This window comes from Giraffa tippelskirchi, chromosome 1 (assembly GCF_054371585.1).
Source record: "Giraffa tippelskirchi isolate mGirTip1 chromosome 1, T2T-mGirTip1v1.2.pri, whole genome shotgun sequence".
Classification (NCBI taxonomy): Eukaryota; Metazoa; Chordata; class Mammalia; order Artiodactyla; family Giraffidae; genus Giraffa; species Giraffa tippelskirchi.
This window is the reverse complement of record NC_137275.1, coordinates 126,061,034-126,084,656: the sequence shown is the minus strand read 5'-3', so window position 1 is coordinate 126,084,656 and position 23,623 is coordinate 126,061,034. Positions and strand designations below refer to the sequence as shown.

The window sequence follows — 23,623 nt, the reverse complement described above, 5'->3', positions numbered from 1 at the left end:
GTGTTCATTCAGCTAGTCTGTGTCTTTTGGTTGGAGCATTTAATCCATTTACATTTAAAGTAATTATTGATATGTATGTCCCTATTGCCATTTTCTAATTGTTTGGGGTTGATTTTGTAGATCTTTTTTCTTCTGTTGTATTTCTTGACTATATAAGTCCCTTTAACATTTGTTGTAAAGCTGGTTTGGTGGTACTGAATTCTCTTAACTTTTGCTTGTGTGAAAATCTTTTTATTTCTCCATCAATTTTGAATGAGATCCTTGCTGGGTACAGTAATCTTGGTTGGAGATTTTTCCCTTTCAGTACTTTAATTATATCCTGCCATTCCCTTCTGGCCTGCAGAGTTTCTGCTGAAAGATCAGCTGCTCTGCCCACATTTTGATTGGGTTGTTTGTTTTTCTGATATGAGCTGCTTGTATATTTTGGAGATTAATCATTTGTCAGTTGTTTCATTTGCTATTATTTTCTCCCATTCTGAGGGCTTTCTCCCATTCTCTGTCTTTTCACCTTGTTTATAGTTTCCTTTGCTGTGCAAAAACTTTTAAATTTCATTAGGTCCCATTTGTTTAATTTTGTTTTTATTTCCATTACTCTAAGAGGTGGTTCATAGAGGCTCTTGCCATTTGTCATAGAGTGTTCTGCTTGTGTTTCCTCTAAGAGTTTTAGCGTGTGGAGAAAAGAGAATCTTCTTGCACTGTTGATGGGAATGCAAATTGATACAGCCACTCTGGAGAAGAGTATGGAGGTTCCTTAAAAAACTAGGAATAAAAGTACCATATGAGCCAGGAATCCCACTTCTGGGCATATACCCTGAGGAAACCATAATTGAAAAAGACACATGTACCCCAATTCATTGCATCCCTATTTACAATAGCTAGGATATGAAAGCAGTCTAGATGTCCATTGACAGGTGAATGGATAAAGAACTTGCAGTCCATACATACAATGGAATATTACTCAGCTATAAAAGGAATGCATTTGTATAGATTCTAATGAGGTGAATGAACCTTGAGCCTATTATACAAAGTGAAATAAGTCAGAAAGAGAAAAACAAATATATTAACACATATATATGGAATCTAGAAAGATGGTACTGAGGAGCTTATTTGCAAGGCAGCAGTGGAGATGCAGACATAGAGAACAGACTTGTCAACCCGAGCGGGGGCTAGGGGTGGGGGGAAGGAGAGGGTAGGACCACTGGAGAGAGTGGCGTGGAAACATAAATTATCATATGTAAAATAGATAGCCAATGGGAACTTACTGTATGATTCAGGGAGCTCAAACTTGTGCTCTGTGATAACCTAGACAGGTGGGATGGGGTGAGAGGTGGGTGGGAGGTTCAAGAGGGAGGGGACGTATATATATCTATAGTTGATTCATGTTGATATATGGCATAAACCAACTCAATATTGTAAAGCAATCATCCTCCAATTAAAAATTAATAAGTTAAAAAAAATAAGAAAACTTTGGAAGAATGAGGTGGTAGTAAATTATGGAGGTAAATATATTTTACTCATTCTTATCATTTTCAGTCACTGATGGACCTCAAAAGCAAAAACTTAAGTGTATTTGATCTCCTTTGTCATTTATACTTATGATTTTCTTTTTAAGCCCTTCATTTAATTATTGTTTTTATCTTACCTTTTTTATTTTTTTCTCAAACCTATGCTCATGTCCCTGTAGTGGATCTGCTGCTCTTCTCAGTCACTCAGTTGTGTCCGACTCTTTGTGACCCCATGGGCAGTAGCCCACCAGGCTCCTCTGTCCATGGGATTCTTCAATACTGGAGTGAGTTGCCATGCCCTCCTCCAGGGGATCTTCCTGACCCAGAGATTGAACTCATGTCTCGTGTCTCCTGCCTTGGCAAGTGGATTCTTTACCACTAGCGCCACCTGGGAAGCCCGAAGGTACTCTTATCCCAGGTGGGACTTGAACCCACAATCCCTGGCTTAGGAGGCCAGTGCCTTATCCATTAAGGCCACTGGGGCCTCTGCAGTGGATGGTTACCAGTTTTTGGCATTGCAAAATTCATGTCTCTTAATTCACAATGCCATTATTTCCCTGGGAGAACTTCCTCTCCTGTCTTTGGAGTAGAGTTTGGGGAGATGGAATATAGTCTCACTTCCCTGCCAGCCCCTTATCTGAAGTTCTTCATGCACTGCCTTGGGATAAAGAGCTAGGACAGGACATTATCTCCAAGATCCTGAATCTTGAGCTGGAGTGGAGATAGGTAGTTGTCTTTCTTTCATTTATAACAGGAGTCCATCCATCCATCACACGCTCAGCCGTGTCCAACTCTTTGCAACACTATGGATTGTAGCCACCAGGATCCTCTGTTCGTGTGATTTTACAGGCAAGAATACTGGAGTGGGTTGTTATTTTTTCCTCCAGGGGATTCCCGACCCAGGGATCAAACCCAGGTCTCTCACATCTCCTGCATTGGCAGTCAGACTCTTTCCACTTGAGCCATCAAGGAAGCCCTATTACAGGAATGGCACCAGCTAAAACTATGAACATATTCCTCCAGCAAGGCTTTCTGGATTTTCCTGTTCCCTGGGTGTGTTCCTTAGCCTTCTTTCTGACCTGGGAAGATCCCCTATATCCTGTCATTAAATTCTCCTTTGTTTCAGTTAGTTGAGACAGTTTCTGTTGCTTGCAGCAATGGAATTCTAGTTGATACAATCCTTGACTGCATTTTCTCTTCCTTTATTATTATTACTGTTATTTTTTCTGACCATTTCCAACTCATATTTTATCTCTTTCTATTAATGTATTATCTTTTCTTTTTTATTTTAAGTTAACTTATTTATTTTTAATCGGTAGATGATTGCTTTACAATATTGGGTTGGTTTCTGCCATACATCACCGTGAATCAGCCATAGGTGTACATACGTCCCCTCCCTCTTGAACCTCTCTCCCACCTCCTACCCTATCCCACCCCTCTAGGTGAGCACCAGATTGAGCTACCTGCATCATACAGCAAATTCCCACTGACATCTACTTTACATATGGTAATGTATGTTTCAATATTATCCTTTCTTAGCACTTGGGGTTTGTAGGTTTTTCCCCCTCAAAAGATAACACTTATTTGATTTCACTGAGATAGGTTTGTTCATTTTTGATCTCCTTCGTGAGTGTCATTTTGTGTTTCTATGTAGATGTTTCATTTGCCTTTGTGAATGATTTTCCTTGCCTAGCCTAGCACTGGTCACAGTCAGGTTGTTCATCAGGTTGTCTGCTTGTTCATCTGGGCAGGGAGTCATTCTTGTTAGGATGCTGGCAGTGAAGGGGAGGCGCCTGGAGTGGGCAGGGACAGCAGATAGGTCAGATTTGGGTCTGCTTCCTGAACTTTGTCTCATCAGCCTGTGCAGGCGGATCTTTTACCACTGAGCCACCAAGGAAGCCCCGCAGTGTTGTGGTTGTTCAGTCTCTTAAATCTTGTCTGACTCTTTGTCACCCCATGGACTGCAGCACTCCAGGCTTCCCTGTCCTTCACTATCTCCTGGAATTTACTCAAACTCATGTCCATTGAATTGGTGATGCCATCTAAGCATCTCATCCTCTGTCACCCCCTTCCCCTCCTGCCCTCAATCTTTCCCAGTGTCAGGGTTTTTTGCAATGAGGTGGCTCTTTGCATCAGGTGGCCAAAGTATTGGAGCTTCAGCATCAGTCCTTCCAATGCATATTCAGGACTGATTTCCTTTAGCATTGACTGGTTTCATTCTCCTTGCTGTCCAAGGGACTCACAGGAGTCTTCTCTAGCACCATAATTCAAAAGCATCAATTCTTTGGTGCTCAGCCTTCTTTATGGTCCAGCTCTCACATCTGTGCATGACTACTGGAGAAACCTTAGCTTTGACTATAAGGACCATTGTCAGCAAAGTGATGTCTCTGCTTTTTTAATATGCTGTCTGAGTTTGTCATAGCTTTCCTTGCAAGGAGCAAGCATCTTTTAATTTCATGGCAGCAGTCACTGTCCACGTTCAGCTGATAGTTGACACAAAACGACAACCCTTGCTTGACTCAGTAGCTTCTGTGGAGGTTATGAAATGGCTTTGTAAAGAGGACTGGGTCTGTGCCTCCAGTCTTTCTCCCTTGGTTGATTTCAGTAGCCTCTTAAGTGGCTTCCCAAGTGCTTTCCCAGCCCTGCCACTTCTTGTCCACATGGCAGCCAGAGAACCTCCTGGAATGTCCCAGAAAGTCCACAAGGCTCTCCTTGTGCTGGCCACAGCCCACTCCCTGATTCCATCTGCTGCCACCACCCTCTTCTCCTCCATCCCTCTGTTGCAGCCCCCTGGCCTCTCTGCTGCTCCTACAATACCCAGATCTACTCCAGCCCAGCCTGAGGTGCTCCATCTCTGCAGGTTTTCCTCAAATGATATTGAAAGCCCCTCTCCAGCCTCTTTGCCTGCCCTGTCTACCCCTTCCTTGCTCAGCATCTCACCATTGGACTTAAGTACCTTGCTATATTGTGTGTACTTTTCTGGATGGCTCCCTACTCCAATATGAATTACAGGAGAGTAGATGCATTGCCATTTCATTTATTCCTGTGCCCTGGCTCTGAGCATGATGCTGAGGTCGGCACACAATGTATATTTACTGAATGAATATTAGATGACTGATTCTTAGTGAGGTCTTTCCCGGTGGCTGAGTGGTTAAGAATCTGCCTGTAATGCAGGAGACAATGCAAGAGATGTGGGTTTGATCCCTCTGTCCGGAAGATCACCTGAAGCAGGGTGTGGCAACCCACTCCAGTATTCTTGCCTGGAGAATCCCATGGACAGAGGAGCCTGGCAGGATCGTAAAGAGTCGGACATGACTAAAGCGGCTTAGCATGTATGCACACACTTAGTGAAAGTAGCAGTGTACAGTTGTTTTTTTCTTCAGAAGAGGCACCTGGCTAAAGGGAATGTTGTCTCTTTTCCATCACACTTTTTGCGGAGCCATTCAAAGATGCATTTGAGGAAATTATATCTAGATAATAGAATTTTCATAAAGTTCAACTCTAAAGATACTTTTCAAGGACATGGACCCTTGTCCCAGCTTAGAACTCTTCATGAGGGAGGTAGAAATTCAGTGAATTCCATTCTTTTTTATTTGCAAAGAACTGCCTTCCCGAGCAATTGGAGAATACATCACCAGTGATTAGTCTACAGTTATACCCAGCCCACCCCCACCAAAGGCAGAGGACACACAGGGAAGGGCCATTTCCTTCCTCCAAGTCAAGACTTGCAGAATTTGAGACTTCCTTGAAAGTACAGTGGTTAACACTTCGCCTTCCAATGCAGGAGGTGAAGGTTCAATCCCTGGTTGAGGAAGCTATGACCCCACAAGGCTCATGGCCAAAAGACCAAAACATAAAACAGAAATAATATTGTAACAAGTTCAACACAGACTTTAAGAATGATCCATATCAAAAAATAAAAATAAAAGTCTTGTTGAATTAGAGATTATTTTCATACTTAGGCTCATGCTGCTAAGTTGCTTCAGTCGTGTCCGACTCTGTGTGACCCCATAGATGGCAGCCCACCAGGGTCCGCTGTCCCTGGGATTCTCCAGGCAAGAACACTGGAGTGGATTGCCATTTCCTTCTCCAATGCATGAAAGTGAAAAGTGAAAGTGAAGTCACTAAGTCGTGTCCGACTCTTCGCGACTCCATAGACTGCAGCCTACCAGGCTCCTCCGTCCATGGGATTTTCCATGAGTAGAACTTAAATCAGAGAATTGCTTTTATCTCATCCATTAAAGCTCATTGGACTGGAAAAGTACTTTCTAAAAGCCTAGAGAACTACAGCCCTAAACTCACTCATCCTTTCCAATATTCAGGTCCCACTTAGGTATCTCACTGAAATGTCTCCAATAAAATTGTCTCAAAAAGAGCAGAAATAAGCTTTTGTATGTTTTTTGGATAGCCTGAAAGTGCCCATTCGCTCTTTAAGCTCTATTCACCTGTCTCTTTCCTTCGAATTCTTGTGCCTTGCACATATATATTGCTATAGTAGACATTTTCTCCAGGATTGCACCAATGTGTCTCACTGTGATGTTGATTTAAACAGACGGGGTCTTACACTTTGCTAAGTGAACAAAACGTGCGGCTATTGATGTGGTTTGTGTGCAGCCAAAAGGCTGGGGATGGGGCCACTTACTTCCCATTGAACAGACCACCAGTATTATTCTTAAAGGCCTCACCCCCTACTTCTCTCCTCTGGACACACACTGCCCTAATTCTGGCTTCAGGGGAAAGGGAATAAAAGGTAATTATAATATTTCATTTACTTCCTGCCTATGGAGGATTCACAGGGAAGTGCGATGCAATTACATGGCAGCAGTGATGAAGGCTGAAGCCATTGGGGCTGCCTGTCTCTGCTCCATAAAGCAGGTCATCCTGTTACCGCCGGACAGTAATTTCCAGAAAATCCTGTAATTAGGTTGTGAAACGGTAGCAAATAGGATGAACCGAAGAGGCAGATGTGTGGCCCAAAGTAATTTGGCTTCTCCTAAAAGGCGTTGCAACCCACCTCCTTCCTATTTATTACAGCCCCATAATATACCGTGTTATGCTATACTGGCGGGTGATGGGAGGCAGGCACTTAACTGTAATGAAATTAGATTCCCTCTCACCTGCGCCAGAGGCACAGTGACATCTTCTTGTAAAAGCTGTGCAAGTGGTTTCTCAAAAATAGACATGACAAAAAAACATGGGAATCCACTTCACCATAAAGAATAAAAGAGCTCAAGGCTGATGAGGCTGCACACTTACTCTCCCTCGGAACCACCTGCTCCTGGTTTGAATCTGTCATCAAGCCAGGCAGATAGAGGAGGATAAACAATAGTCAATGCGCTGTCATGGTTTTTTCTTTGGCAACAATTAAATAAATGTATATTTTGTTTCTTACAGCATCCATATCCATGTTTAAATACAGATCATGGAAGTTAGATATGTATTCCGGCGCAGCATTTCCCAGTGTGTTTCCTTCTAGGAAGTGGTTCTAAAAGCTTAATGGGCTCTAGAATCATCTGGTGCTGGAGAGAGTGGCAGATCTCAAGGCCCCATCGGGGAGCCTCTGATGCAGGATCTGAGGTTCGGGGTTGGGACCAAAGCCTGCATTTTCCTAGATTTTATTGTATTTACTCTTTGGCTGTGCTGGGTCTTCATTGCTGTGCAGGCTTTCTCTAGTTGCGGCATGGGTGCATGGATGCTCAGTTGCTCAGTCGTGTCTGACTCTTTGTGACCCTATGGACTGTAGCCCATCAGGCTCCTCTGTCCATGGGATTTTCCAGGCAAGAATACTGGAGTGGGTTGCCATTTCCTCCTCCAGCACCTTCATGTTTTGTCTACAAAGATCATTTTCCTGTTTCTAGATGATGAACAGCAACAAAGAATATGGTTCTGTCTTGAAATGATGGTCCCGACTTCTGCTGTTTTGTTGGATTTGCATCGTCGTTTTCTGTTTCCTTTAGAAGCATGCATGTAGAAGGCAAAAAAGTGAGAAGATTGGAAAATAACGACCTGTGTGATCCTAAAGGAAATAAATCCTGAATATTTATTGGAAGGACTGATGCTGCCATCTGATGCAGGCAAATTGGAAAAGACTCTTATGCTGGGAAAGATTGAGGGCAGGAGGAGAAGGGGATGACAGAAGATGAGATGGTTGAATGACATCACTGACTCAATGGACATGAGTTTGAGCAAACTCTGGGAGATAGTGAAGGACAGGGAAGCCTGGCGAGCTGCAGTCCATGGGATTGCTAAGAGTCAGACACAACTTAGTGACTGAACAACAAATATGATATTTTAAACAAGTTGAAAGCTTACCAGGATATATGATCTAATGGTTTTATGTTGAAAGAGTTGGTTCTTACTCCGTTCTTACTTCCTGTTTTATCAGACTGATCTGTCTGACACTTTGGAACTGAATCTGATTTTCAGATGTGAGCTGGCCCAATCACTCATTGAATAAAGCAGCAAGGTCAGGGATTATCAAGTAGTCAGAGAAGCAATCTCACATAATCATTTACCTAAGATTCAGCTGCAAAGACTAATACCTTGATTAGACGTTGACGATAAGTGGGGATAACAAGGCAACCCATGACACAGCTTTCAATCAGTGATGCCAAGGACAGTATTGTATTAGAAACTTCAGCCCCTGGAGAGAGATTAACTGTCCTTGATGAGTGGGCTGCACAGAGCTTAGTGCTGGGTCACTGGGAAGGAACACTTGCCAGGACGTGGTCCAGCAGAGACTAAGATGGAAAACACTGACAATTCATGATGGCACTGCAGATAGAGGGGAGTTTGCTGCAGATGAAGAAGCATGCCCCTCTCAGGAAGAAGAGAGGCCCATCAGCAGGGACAAAGAAGCTTAATCACTGGAGCTGCAGGGCTCTGCAAGAGGCAGGGTCTTCAGGAAACCAGAGCTGCAGGAAAATGAAAAGATAGAGGTAGAGGAAATTCAGGGATGTCGGTAGAAATTGCATGAGTAACTAGTGATGTGGGCTTCCCTCGTGGTTCAGCAGTCAAGAATCTGCCTGCTATGCAGGAGATGCAGTTTTGATCCCTGGGTCGGGAAGATCCCCTGGGGAAGGAAATGGCAACCCACTCTAGTATTCTTGCCTGGGAAATCCCAGGGACAGAGGAACATGGTGGGCTACAATCCATGGGGCTGCAAAGAGTTGGACACCACTTTGCGACTAAGCAACAACAACTAGGGATGTAATGGTCTTCTTTTAAAAAGAAAATACCCCAAGGTATTGAAAACCCTTGAGAGAGGTTTATGATTGGTGTTCAGAAACCGTTAGGAAGTGGCCCCAGGTTAAACGGTAGAACTGAGGAAATAGGAACTCAATGAGAGTTCATGACCTTGACTCCAGTTAGAACAAGGGGTTTCCTTAAGCTGTGGCCATGTTTGTAGTTGTCTCACGCCTTTTACTATACCTCACATTATTTGAACTTTGCTTTACATTTTGTTTCCTTTACATGTTAAATTTTAATTGACCATCATCTTAAGCAAAATTATCCTTAACGTCATTACTGTATTTTTTCCAATACAAGTTAAAATAAATACAAAATATTAACATTAAAAATAAGAGTGAGAATCTCTATCACTTAGACAATCCATGGAATGTGAACCATCTTTGAAGAAAACCATTTGTAATATCAGTCTCTATGTGTCTTTTTTAAAATTCTTTTCTTTTCTGAAAGTCTTCAGAATCTTAGCTGGCTTTCCACATGCATAATCATGCCCTCTTCACGTTTTCTCTTCTGCTTTCTGTTTGAGGTAAAACACAGTTTTGCTCTGATTTAGAACACAGTTTCTTTTAAATCCACTCTCTAGAAGTGAGCATAATAAGTCATCTATCTCCTTCAGCATAAAGGCTGGCTAAATTTGCTGGGGCATCTTTCCCAAGATAATTTAATAAATATTATGTTATCACCTACTATTGCAGAGTCTGTGCTGATATTTTGAGAGGTATAAAAGAGAAACATGAAATAAGCAGTTCCCATTCTCAAGGAGGCTGCAACTCACTGGGGGTGACTCAGAGAGGCAATAGAACTAACTATAATTCGAGATCATAAAAGATGGACACAGAAAGTGAGAAAGCAAGAGTGAGGAGAGAGAAATTCATTCCAACCAGGAAGGCAAGGGGAATTCTCATAGGAGAAAAGGCTGACTTTGCCTTGAACCCTATAAAGTCTTTTATAAGTGGCTATAGAATGGGGAAAGTGTGATAGAGATGTTTAGAGTATTTCGATGTGATGAATGTAGGATATAGAAGCAGCCTCTGGTAGGAGAAGGCAGATCAAGGGACAAGAATGTATTTATTGGGGTGTCAAAGGCTCCCCGGTCTTCACCTTTAACCTACACCATTGACTAAACTTATCATTCATTTTGATTCTTTGGGGCTATATTCATTTAATGAAGCTTTTTTGATTTCATCATATTTATAATTACATTCTTAAATTATTTATTTGACTGCACTAGGTCTTAATTGCAGCATGTGGGATCTTTAGCTGCTGTGTGTGAACTCTTAGTTGGAACGTATGGGATCTAGTTCACTGACCAGGGATTGAACCCGGGCACCCTGCATTGGGAGCATGGAGTGTTAGTCACTGGACCACTGGAAGAGTCCCTGTAACTAAATCCTGTGGGAGACACAAAGGTCCAAAAACTATTTTCTGTGTTTAAAGAGCCTTAAAATGCATTTAGAGATACTCAAGGAAACTGAGATGATCCAAGGGTCATGTGAGTGTACAGATGAATTGTTGCAGGACCTTAGCCCTCTATAAGGACTGAGGTGAATGGAGGCAGTGTTGTGGAGCTGAGGTCACTTGCTCTTGACCTAAATTAAGACAGGACCAGGAAATGCATTGAGGAAGATGCAAAGCATTGGGAAGGAATCACCTAGTATATTTGTGTAGGGAAGAGTGACTGACATATCAGATATATGCAGTAAACACATTTGGAGAGGAAAATTTGGGTCACATTATGTAGGTTCTTGAATGCCAGGCTGACATTTTTGAATGACCTTGTCAAAGGTCGTTGGAGGTTACTGAGGAAAGAATAAAACAAAAAGGTGAAAACATAGAACTGGAGAGGATATCAGAGGTCCTTGGATCTTCTCCCCTTGTTTTGTGAAGAGGACACATTTCTTTACCAGTGGTATCTAGGACATTTGGCAGAGTCTGCTTTGGAAAGTGGGGCTTCCCAAGTGGCACAGAGATAAAGAATCTGTCTCCCAATGCAGGAGACAGGGGTTTGATTCCTGGTTCAGGAAGATCCCCTGGAGAAGGAAATGCAACCTACTCTAGTGTTCTAGCCTGGGAAATCCCATGGACAGAGGAGCCTGGCAGCTCTATAGATGCTTTATAATGTTGTGTTAGTTTCAGATGTACAGCAAAATGAATCAGTTTTACATATACATATACACACATATATATTATATATATATGTATATATATTCTTTTCCCATACATGCTATTCTTATTAGTTATCTATTTTATATAAAGTAGCATGTATATGTCAATCTCAATGTCCCAATTTTTCATGTCCTCCTTATCCCCTGGTAACTGTAAGTTTGTGTTTTACATATATTACTCAATTTTTTTTTGGTAAATAAGTTAATTTGTACCCTTTCTTTTTAGTTTCCACATACAAGTGATATCATATATTTGTCCTTCTGTGTCTTATTTACTTCACTCAGTATGACAATCTCCAGGTCCATGTGTGTTGCTGCAAATAGCATTATTTTGTGCTTTTAATGGCTGAGTAATATTCCATTTGTATATGTACCACATCTTCTTTATCCATTTCTCTGTTGCTGGTCGCTTCCACGTCCTGGCTATTGTAAATAGTACTGCGATGAACAGTGGGGTGCCTGCATCTTTGAATTATGGTTTTCCTTGGGTATATTCCCAGGAGCAGGATTTCTGAATCATGTGGTAATTCTATTTTCACTTTTTCAGGGAACCTCTATACTGTTTTCCATAGTGGTTGTACCAATTTACATTCCCACTAATAGTGTAGGAGAGTTCCCTTTGTTCCACACCCTCCCTGCCATGTATTGTTTGTAGATTTTTTTTGTTTTTGATGATGGCCATTCTAATCAGTGTGAGATGATTCCTCAGTGTAGTTTTGATTTGCATTTCTGTGATAATTAGTGATATTGAACATCTTTTCATGTGCTTTTGGACCATGAGTATGTCTTCTTTGGAGAAACGTCTATTTAGATCGTCTGCTTGTTTTTTGATTGGGTTATCTGTCTTTTTTTGTAAATACTGAGCTGAATGAGTTGCTTATATGTTTTGGAGATTAATCCCTTATCAGCTGTTTCATTTGCAAATATTTTCTCCCATTCTGAGGGTTGTCTTTTTTTTAAATCTATGGTTTCCTTTGCTGTGTAAAAGCTTTTAATTAGGTTCCATTTGTTTTTGTGTTTATTTTCATTACTCTAGGAGATTCTTGATTTCAGTTATCTCAGACACACATCTATATGTTGAGTTGAGCCAAACCTAAAGTTTCCGAGCCTCTAATTCAATCGTGTTTCCCTGAGGTCAGTTGTTATCGTCTGTTCTTGTGAGACGAAGATTGCTGCTGTCCGGAGGCAGGGTGCCCTGCAGTATGTCTCCACAGCGATGGCTCAGTGGTGGATGTCTGCCTGTCTCAGCAGTGGTGTCCCTCATTTGTGCTCCCTTCTGGAGCAGTCGTTTGGGGACCATCCTCATGATGGAGAGTCTTATTGGCAGCTGCTCCAAGTAGTGGCTGGTGAAGGAAAACTCCACGGCTGCTGTTGTCTGTGGTGGCAGCTGCTCTCAGTCTGCTAGCGGCTTCTGCTGGCATGGAGACCAGGGCGGGGGCTTCTCGCAGCTCTTTCTTTGGCAGCTGGAGAAGAATCCCTACTCCCGTTCCTTCCTGCGACTCCTGCCTCTCAGAAGGGACCAGGCCAGAGAAGTTTTCAGAATGGACTCCGCTCAGTCCTCTGGAGGAGAAGTTTAAGGAAACTTCAAAATAACCCTCACAGTGTGCCCTGGATGGTGTCATACTCTCCAGTTTCCCCACAGACCTCCTCGGTCATGCCAGACTGACACGGGGCAGGACCCTTTGGCCCTTGCCACGCCCCTCCCCCATGTCCTCTGCCCGCCTTTTGTGTGTGGAAAACTTTACTCAAGAATAAGTTTAATCAGAGAAATGAAAAATGCATAAACAAAGGAAAACAGTCAAAGGAGGCCAAATAATAATAATGTACTCATTAAGCATAGTTAAGGACTGTACCCTCAAGAAAAGCTGCCACAATTCTGAGGATTGGCCTCAAAGAAACGGGAACAAATGGACCCTGGAACAGAAGATTAACTATACCTAAAACATCCAGGATGACGCTGACCAGACTGGTGACCAGCATGAAGATGACTGTCGGAGCTGACTGTGCTGTTTCTGCATGTAGCCCCCTCTTTCTGTCTATAAAAGCTCTTGTCCACTGGTTGCCAGGGGAGGCAGTTGGGCTTTGGACAGATGTCAGTCTTCCTCTCCACTTCCTACCCCCCACCCTTCCGCAGTGGCCAGTATCTGAAAGAAAGCAAAATTTCCTTTCCACCTACCTGGCCTGTTCGTTGGCGAGCAGCCGGACCCCACACACGCTTTCGGTAACTCCTTCATGACTCAAAATGAGCTCTTACCCTTACCAAAGGGCACAAGAAGCCAGCAACTGGTCATTTCTTCTTAGCAGTGAATCCAATGCTATTCATTCATCCATTTAACATTTTTTTTTCTTTTATTATCAGAATATAATTGCTTTACAGTGTTGTGTTGTGCTTCCCAGGTGACAAGAATCTGCCTGCCAATGCAGGAGACCCCAGAGATGCGGGTTCAATTCCTGGGTCAGGAAGATCCCCTGGTAAAGGGAATGGCAACCCACTTCCAGTATTCTTGCCTGGGAAATCCCATGGACAGAGGAGCCTGGCAGGCTACAGTCAATGGGGTTATGAAGAGTCGGACACGACTACACAGCCACACCAATGTTGTGTTAGTTTCTGCTGTACAACAGTGTGAATCAGCCATATGTGTACATATATCCCCTCCCTCTCTAGCCTCTCCTCTAACCCCCCACCCCACCCCACCCGTCTAGTCATCACAGATCACCAAGCTGAACTCCCTGTGGTATATAGCAGCTTCTCACTAGCTATATATTTTACACGTGTAGTATATATATGTCAATGCTACTTTTTCAGTTCATTCCATCCTTTCTTGCCCCCGTGTCCACAAGTCTGTTCTCTATGTTTGTGTCTCTATTTCTGCCCTGCAAAACATTTTTTTTTGAGTATTGATTCTAAGCACTATTGGGGCTATCTATAATAATGGCTACAGTATAACTGTCGGAGTGACAATAGTATTGTATATTGTATTAAAATATTCATATCCACATCAATATATTGTTATAACTTGTAGCAAGTACAATGAAAGGGAAACATAGGCTACTATGTAAACAGGAAATGATGGGAAGGGGGATTGAGGTAGGGCAGCTGTGGGAACTGATGCTAAAGCTCAGATCTGAATGGCTTGCAGACACGTGGTATCTTGTTTAGGAATTGGAGCAGTGCAAGAGGACCAGGGCTTCAGGGTCATGCAGACCAGACACAGGTCCTGTGTATGGAGATTTCTCAAGAAAAAAAGCCAAAGGCAGTATAATATATGGGTCTAATTCAAGGAAAGCTAGTCCAAAGAAGAAATGTGAGCCAAGAAATAAATGTGAGCATCACCTTTATACACATGATAGCCACTGGACACAATACAATTGCCTCGGGAAAGGGTGAGGGTCCAGTGGATAAAGGGTCTCCCAGCCTCAGTGGCTGGTGGAGGAAGAAGCTGGACAAGGTGAAAACCCAATTCCAAGTTCCGCAATCATGTGTTCTCCCTGGAAAGTCTTCCATGATTTGTATGTCTGAAAATTGATTTCTAGAAAGGTGGTTGTATTCTTAACCAAAGCGAGGGGATATGAAAAGATACTTGTGTGACATCAAGTTATCATCTTCTTCATTAGAGTGAAAATACAGCAAGAACAGAGAATGTCTCATTTGCTTACCCAACTCCTGGTACTTAGGATAGTGCCCGACTCACATAGGCACTCAGTGAATATTTGCTGGGAAAAATAATTCCATCACAACCTAAATAATAACATAGCAGTTTAACCAAATGAAGTAGGATTAAGCATCTCAGCAAAGGGAAGTACTTAGAATGACCATAATAAATATATAGATATACACACATGCACATAGACACACATACACAGAGCAAACTTATCCTTGTTCACAAAAAAATAGAATACACACAAATTTCACATTTGTTTATCTACCTGAGCTGGGCAAAATATAAACATAAAATATTTAACTTTTTGAGTGCCATAGAATGGAATATGATGTATTGCTAGATCCAATGAGAAAAAAAGGGAAAACATATACTTGAGGCCAAGATAGTAGGTGAAAACCCAAATAAACCTGAGAGACTGATTTAGAATAAATTCCTCAAGGGAAATGCAACATCACGTTTGCCCTCGAAATGACAAACCTCTAAAGTAAATTTTGGTTCAGGGTGCTAGAGGTCAAGTGGCTGCTTTAAAGCTAGAGGCAGAAGAAAATGTAATCCCTTTGTTACTGCCCTTCAATGTGAATGAGGCAAAAGGGGATTGTGACTTATATTTGTGGGAATTTTTTTTAGTGAATAGTTATCAGAAACCTCAGCCCAGGAGCAATAAAAGAGGCAGACAGAGAGGCAAAGAGAGATGGAGAGAGGGAGAGAAAAAAGGAGAGAAATTAAGTACACTGTAGGATAGAAAATATCAGCATACTCAGGTGATGGTGGGCTTACCTGGTGGCCCAGTGGTAAAGGATCCACCTGCCAATGCAGGAGACGTGGGTTCCATCCCTGGTCTAGAAGAGCTGCTGGAGAAGGAAATGGCACCCCACTCCAGTATTCTTGCCTGGAGAATCCCATGGACAGAGGAGCCTGGCGGGCTGCAGTCCATGCATGCGAGCTCAGTTGCTTCAGTTGTGTCTGACTCTTGGAGACCCCATGGGCTGTAGCCCGCCAGGTTCCTCTGTCCATGGGATTCTCCAGGCAAGAATACTGCAGTGGGTTGCCATTTCCTACTCCAGGGGATCTTCCCAACCCAGAAATTGAATGTACATCTCCTGCATAGCAGGTGGATCACAAAAGTGTCGGATATGACTTAGCAACTAAATAACAACAAAGTGATGGCTATAGAAAGAGCATAAAAACCCTAAAAACTGGGCTAGCCAGAATTATAGTTGTGATTGGTTTCATTGGAAATGTTAAAACTCATCATTTCCATTCCATCAATTATTGAATCCCCGGTGTGCATGGCTATTATTGGCAAATGTGTTATGGGATATTGATCTATAAATTAGCAGTGACCGTAGTAATAATTGTAACTCCCTAACTCCCTATTTATAAATGGAAGGTTCATTGCAGAGCTCCACTCATGCTACTAGACTAGTAATTTCATGTGATTACTGTTATTAAAACAACAAACTGAAATCTACTGTATAGAATGGCCTTATTTTTCTTTTTCATATACAGAAAAATTTGTTGCTGCTATTGCTGACTATACTATTTGGGGTGAAATGGACAGTTGTTCTAATTATTTTATGGGTTTCAGAATTTGATCATTTATCCTTGAAATTATCCAAAAAGGCATACAGCCATTAATACCTTTTGTGTGCACATACTAGGCCAGATAATAAGTGATTATGTTCCTAATGTCTACCTGTAAGTCAATCGTTTAGAAATAAAAATGTATTTTTCCACAGAATAATGATTAATGATATTATCAGATTTGATGCTTGTTGACATAGTAACATTGTACTTTTTTAAGGTTCATGTTCCTATCAAAGTTTTAAGGTTTGTTTTAAATAGGCTTCATGTAGTTGGCCTGGGAAAACATTGACTGTCTATATTTTTTTTCTAGCAAATGTGTTCCAAACTCCAGACTTTAGGCATGCATGCCCCCTACCTCCCCAGGCCACAGCTCCTCCAGCAGGGGTCCTGAGGGCCAGGGGGCAAGGGGAGGGACACTTGATGAGACTGAGCTTTTATGACTGATAAAGCTTTATACGCACAGTAGAAGAATTTCCTTTGGAGGGCACTGTCTAGGTTTTCTGCTTGGGAGAAGAGAACACCTTTCCCATATCAACAGTGCAGACCTCATGCTAGACCCCTTTGGGGTCAGCATCCTTCCAGTGGTCCCTGTCTTTGCATTCATCCTGTTGTGTGACCTACTCCTCTTGAGTGACTCTGGATGGTGTTCTGATTGAATGTTGGCAGAGACCATGGAATCCCCCTTCTGGGGTCAGGGACAAGGAGACAGTGGCGTGTCCCTAAGGTTCCTTCTCTCTGGCTTGTCCTATGGGAAGCCAGCTGACACACTGTGAGACATCAAAAATCAAGAAACAATATTTTCTCTTCATTTTTTAGTGCATTTAGGAGAAAATCTGTAACTGTGGCCTCTGCTGTGCTGTGCTTAGTTGCTCAGCCATGTCAAACTTTTTGTGACCCCATGGACCAAAGCCCTCCAGGTTCCTCTGTCTATGGGATTCTCCAGGCAAGAATACTGGAGTGGGTTGCCATGCCCTTCTCCAGGGGATCATCCCAGCCCAGGGACTCAACCCAGGTCTCCTGTATTGCAAGTGGATACTTTGCCACCTGAGCCACCAGGGAAGCCCAAGAATACTGGATTGGGTAACCTGTCCCTTCTCCAGGGGAACTTCCTGACCCAGAAATAGAAATTGTGGCCTGTATTACATTGAAAAGAAAGCATGTCTTCCTTTTTTTTAAAAGAAAATTACTTATAAAATTATAAAAGACATACTTTCCCCTGGGGAAAGCCTGAAAAATATAAAAGCAAACAAATGCCAATTATTCACAATCTCACCTTTTAAAGATAAGTCTTTTAATACCTTGGGATATTTTTTATGATCTGTTTTTAGAGGTGCTTTTTTTTTCAATTTTGGTTAACCTAGTTAAAAGTACTACCTTAGTTTAAGATGATTTTAAAGCATTAACTTTCCATGGAGAGCACTTTTTCATATTATTTTAAACTTTTATAAGAAATTAAAAAAAGAAATGTATTCTATTCTATATTCCAATATATCATAATTTTCTTATTTCCCTATTTGCAGCCATTTATAGCTCAGTTGAACTATTTCAAATCCTAAAAGATGATGCTGTGAAAGTGCTGCGCTCAATATGCCAGCAAATTTGGAAAACTCAGCAGTGGCTACAAGACAGAAATAGGTCAGTTTTCATTCCAATCCCAAAGAAAGGCAATGCCAAACAATATTCAAAGTACTCCACAACTGCATTCATCTCACACACTAGCAAAGTAATGCTCAAAATTCTGCAAGCCAGGCTTCAACAGTACATGAACCATGAACTTCCAGATATTCAAGCTGGTTTTAGAAAAGACAGAGGAACCAGAGATCAAATTGCCAGCATCCACTGGATCATTGAAAAAGCAAGAGAGTTTCAGAAAAACATCTGCTTTATTGACTATGCCAGAACCTTTGACTATGTGGATCACCACAAACTGTGGAAAATTCTTCAAGAGATGGGAATATCAGACCATCTTACCTGCCTCCTGAGAAATCTGTATGCAGGTCCAGAAGCAAGAGTTAGAACTGGACATGAAACAATAGACTGGTTCCAAATTGGGAAAGGAGTACATCAAGGCTGTATATTGTTACCCTGTTTATTTAACTTAATATGCAGAGTACATCATGCTGGGCTGGATGAAGCACAAGCTGGAATCAAGACTGCTGGGAGAAATATCAATAACCTTATATATGCAGATGACACCACCCTTATGGCAGAAAGCGAAGAAGAACTAAAGAGCCTCTTGGTGAAAGTGAAAGAGGAGTGTGGAAAATTGGCTTAAAACTCAACATTCAAAAAACTAAGTTCATAGCATCTGGTCCCATAACTTCATGGCAAATATATGGGGAAACAGTGGAAACAGTGAGACTTTTTTTTGGCTCCAAAATCACTGCAGATGGTGAGTGCAGCCATGAAATTAAAAGAAGCTTGCTCCTTGGAAGAAAAGCTATGATCAGCCTAGACAGCATATTAAAAAGCAGAGAGATTACTTTGCTGACAAAGGCCCGTCTAGTCAAAGCTATGATTTGTACAGTAGTGGGGAGGAAGTAGGTTTTCACATCTCATATATGGATGTGAGAGTTGAACTGTAGAGAAAGCTGAGCACCGAAGAATTGATGCTTTTGAACTGTGGTGTTGGAGAAGACTCTTGAGAGTCCCTTGGATTGCAAGATCAAACCAGCCCATCCTAAAGGAAATCAGTCCTGAAAATTCTTTGTAAGGACTGATGCTGAAGCTGAAGCTGAAGCTCCAATACTTTGGTCCACCTGATGTGAAGAACTGACTCATTTGGAAAGATCCTGATGTTGGGAAAGATTGAAGGTGGGAGGAGAAGGGGATGACAGAAGATGGGATGATTGGATGGTATCACCGATATGATGGACATGAGTTTGAGCAAGCTCTGGGAGTTGGTGATGGACAGGGGAGTCCATGGTGTAGCAAAGAGTCAGATATGACTGAGCGACTTTCACTTTCTTACTATCTCCAGATTTTCACTGTTATAAACACTTGTTTATAGATCTTCATGTACATTTTTCTTCTGGATTTAACTTATATTGCTAAGCTAAAGTTTTTGGAAACTATTAGGACAAATTTCCAAATTATTTTCTAGAATGATTGAAACATTACAGAAATGTACATTCCTACCGGTGATATATGGACTTCCCTGTCTCCCTTATACTAAAAAGAAACTGTTTGCTAAATTGATGGCCAAAAAAATCCTTATTGCTTTCACTAACCATTTTTTTAATAGTTGAGAGGGTCACTTCAGTCCATGAAATTCTCTATTAATGAGGTTTTATTGTAGCTACAAATAGTAAGAGGCAGTAAAGAAGCATCATCAGCCTTAAAGCTAGTCAGATTAGTGTCCACTAATTTATTATCACTCTCAATGATTTCTGAAGGCAGAACTTAATTATATGTTACTGCTAACAATGCGTGCTTGCTCAGTCGTATAGTCGTGTCTGACCCTTTGCAACCCCACTGACTGGAGCCCACCGAGCTCCCCTCACTATGGGATTCTCCAGGCAAGAATACTGGAGTGAGTTGCCATTTCCTCCTCCAGGAGATCTTCCCAACCCAGGGTTTGAACTGGCATCTCCTGTTTCCCCGCATTGGCAGGCAGATTCTTTACCATTGAGCCACAGGGGAAGTGTTCCTACTTAAAGGCAGTAAGAGGGAGGGTTTACCTTATCTCATCTTGCAAATTCTAAACTTCAGCTCTTATCTGAAAACCTGCTTCCTCCCCAAGCTTTCCACTCACTGTCCAACCAGTGGATTCCCAAGTGTGGCTGGGGAGCTGGGTTCATGAGAACAGCACACAAATAAAACCTTCCTACAACCTCTTTGAGATCTATTGGATTCATATCTCTAGGACCCAAGAAATCTGATTAAAAAAAAAAACAATTGAATCTTATGTAAATGTGAATTGATTCTTATGTGCATGTGAATTTTATTTTTATATTTGCTTCAAATTTTACTTTCAATGAGTGATGACATTTTCTTTCACTTTGCTCTTATTCAAGACTTATAACTCTTCCCAGAGGTGAATAAGTCTCTGGTGAATCTAATTATAAAAAAACTAATTATAAAATAGCAATAAAGTTTCATTTATGAAGTGCTCACATAATTGACCTGCACTAGCTGCAGTGAGAACATCACCACATTGTCATCTTTTTAATTTAAATAGTGTTTGGTCAATCAGCTTCTCATTTAGAAGTATGGTAATTCTAATCCATAGACACCCACACAGCCACCACTTTATTTGACAAAGAAGAGAGTTCTCATTTGAAACGTTTTAAGGAAGTAGTTTAGATAGGGTTTTCGGGGTGGTGCTAGTGGTAAAGAACTCACTTGCCAACGCAGAAGACTTAAGAGACAGGGGTTCGACCCCTGGGTCAGAAATATCCCCTGGAGGAGGGTGTGGCAACCTACTCCAGTGTTCTTGCCTATAGAATCCTGGCGGGCTACAGTCCATGGGGTTGCAAAGAGTCATATGACTGAAACGACTTCGTAGTTAGGCAGACAGTTTAGGATAACTGAGGAAACTTTAATTGTAATGCAAAACCCTCACAGAAGTTGATATGTCACTAAAGTCCAGTGCAGGAAACCACGTTGGCTTTGCAGGAATATTCAAGTTTGCTTCTAGTTCTGCCTCTCCTGGCTGTAGCTGCCTGAGCAAAGGCCAGGTGTCTATGAACCTCAGTGTTTCCTCTGTGAAATGGGGATTTTACAGGTTGTCATGAAGATCAATTACTGTACCAGGGAAGAATAAAATCTAACTCCATATGGGATCTGTTTCTTTTTCTTAAACATTTGTATTGTTGTTTTTGCTACAAGTTAATGTTGCCTATAGCCTGAAATACATAGGATAGTCCATTCTCAAGGCTCTGATCTTTAAGGGTATAACACTTTCCCATTTATATAGAGATAAGCAGTTGCAGAACAGAGAATAATATTTGTCTTCTTGGAGGCTTATAAAAACATTGTAACCAGATCTTCATGGACAATTCCTGCATGAAGAAGTTTCCAACAACATGCCACACCCCCTCCCATTTTAATATAAAAGAAACCTGAATTCTAACTTTGGGAAGATGGTTCTTTGGGACACTAGTCCACAACCTTCTTGATCTGCTGGCTTTCTGGAAAAGTCACTACTCCTTGCCCCGATTCCTCGTCTCTTAATTTATTTGCCTGTTATGTAGTAACCAGTGTAAGCTTGGACTCAGTAACAGTGTAACAATACAGGCATATAGCTTTTGAGTCTCAGCTGTACCAATGCCTTTCCCAATCTCCCCCATGGAACCTGGGCCTCCATTGATAGAAAGTCACACCGAATAGTCATGCCAAATGGCTCAGTGTGATGGATGTGACTTGATTTTATAGAAGTTAAGCATCTCTTTTATGTCCTGTATCTTTTGAATTTGAGCTGCCAATCATTATTTTTTAAATGACTGTGGAATTGCATCATTAGAAGTTACTTCAAGGACATTTGTCACTTCCTTTGTGATGAATTCCATGATTCTTACTGGAGTTTTTGAAAGATGAGGCTATTGTCACTGTGGTTTTTGGTTGTAACTCTCCAGAGAAAGGTGAACGGTTACAATTTTCACACCAGATCGCGGAGGAGGGTGAACCTGCCTCCTGGGGAAGGAGATGCAAACATTTTGTGCAGGGGGCTGTCAGCTATCCGCAGAAGTAAACAGACGGCTAAGTCATGCTCTGTGGGATTTGTCCCTGCTCTTCTTGTTCTTGGAGGGTCTCACAGCCGCCTTCTCGAAGCCTCTTCCAGGCACCACAGAGGGGCCTGGTGTCCAGCAAAGGGAGAAACAGATGCAGGTGGACCTCAGAGAGGGCACACATCTGGGCCCTTCATCAGGAATCTCCATTGATTGGTAGCATTTTTTTCTGGACCATAACCTCCCCTTGGAGGGAAAAAGTAATAAAGCAAAAATGAAGTGCCCTCGAGGGGGTTGGGGTGGACAAGAAGGGTGTCAGCCACAGGTCACTTTGGATGAGGACCTAAGTCATTTATATTTGAAACCATTCCCGGAGGGCCAGCTCACCTTTTGCTGCTGGGAAACCATTTTCAAGCAGCAGATAATAGAGATAAAAGTCGGGGACTGAGCCCGCGGAAGTCCTATTCTTTGCTGCTGTCAACAAAAAGCTGGCCTTGCCTGAAGGTAGGGGTTGGACCCCTTCTTCCTTCTTCACAGCCCACTTTTGTCAGGAGGAATTTATAACCTTATATTTCCCAAGGTGACAAAGTCATGTAATTCCACTCCCATGAAAAGAAATGACGGAAAGGAAAACATCCTGTACCGCCACCCGCCACCCAATCTCTTATTTCAACCCTAGGAGAGACCGCTGCTTGCTAAATTTAATCCATTATTCTTGGGCCAAAAGCCTCAATGGTCTCCTAGAAATTAAATCCATCTTCAAGAGGCAGAATAGGACATCATCTTATTATATATTGTGAACTGGGATTTTGTAGAATTGGCATCAACACCCTAAAAGTAGAATCAAATGCATAATGTGGTTCATTCACAGCATGTCAGCTGAAAATGGAAGAATATGTTCTGTCTTTATTTTGGGTAGAAGTTCCAGTACACAGTCAGGGGGATCCATCCGTGCATGGAGTCTGTTCAAATCCTCTGGGTTTAGGAGAGAAGGTCCTGGGTCACAGTTAGGGCTGTGCTCATTGACAGAGGGGGTCAGTGCCTTTTTCCACGTTTCTGGGATGTTTGGAGAGTGTCTCAGATGAAAGAACTAAAAATGATGGATACCCAAGATGGTGACATTAGCCCATTTTAGGTGAGAATTTTTTCATAGATTGTTTTTACTTAGTTGCTAAGCTGTGTCTGGCTCTTTGCGACCCCATGGACTGTAGCCCACCAGGCTCCTCTGTCCATGGGATTCTCCAGGCAAGAATACTGGAGTGGGTTGCCAGGTCCTCCCCCAGGGGATCTTCCTGACCCAGGGATCAAACCCACATCTCCTGCATTGCAGGCAAACTCCTTACTGCTGAGCCACCAGATTAAATATAGTTACATCAATCTAAATAGCTAACTGAACTTTGAGATCACTTGTTTTAGAGACAGAAATGCTACATTTAAGGGCATCTCTGCTACTTGTGAAGCATGACTTTAAGTCACATAATCTAACTTGCTTTCTTATTGGTGAAACAGGACTCCCAATCAGGTCTAAGTCACAGAGACGTTAGGACGATACTTTGAGGCTATGAAGAACCCATAGCAGGGCTGGCATGTAGTCCAGGCTTCCCAATGGCAGGTAATCATTTATCATCGGACAGTGCTTGTACTGTGTAATTTCATGGTAGATGCTAGTGATGCTGTGAATACACTAGAGGACTAGAGAAGTGGGATGAGAGGGTGGTCAGGAGGCCAGGCTTGGAGTCACACTACCTGAAAGCACCACAGGAAGAGCAGGAGCTTGAGGGATGCCC

The 23,623-nt window shown here is 42.1% G+C and overlaps 2 protein-coding genes and 1 non-coding gene across 4 annotated transcripts in view; 1 reads left to right on the top strand and 2 right to left on the bottom strand.

Moving 5' to 3' along the window:
* LOC145537900 (uncharacterized) overlaps positions 1-20,003 on the top strand; it is a 303,657-nt gene extending 283,654 nt beyond the window's left edge. For both annotated transcript variants that reach the window (XM_081568860.1, XM_081568837.1), the window contains one exon: positions 17,688-20,003. The gene's annotated coding sequence lies outside the window, so the exon portion shown is untranslated. The remainder of the gene's footprint in view (positions 1-17,687) is intronic.
* The window catches only part of GALNTL6 (polypeptide N-acetylgalactosaminyltransferase like 6), a 1,429,734-nt gene that overhangs the window by 175,024 nt on the left and 1,231,087 nt on the right, over positions 1-23,623 (bottom strand). The gene's annotated exons all lie outside the window — the stretch shown is intronic.
* On the bottom strand, positions 1,916-1,989 carry TRNAR-CCU (transfer RNA arginine (anticodon CCU)). Its single transcript has one exon. It is a non-coding gene; the product is annotated as a tRNA-Arg (tRNA).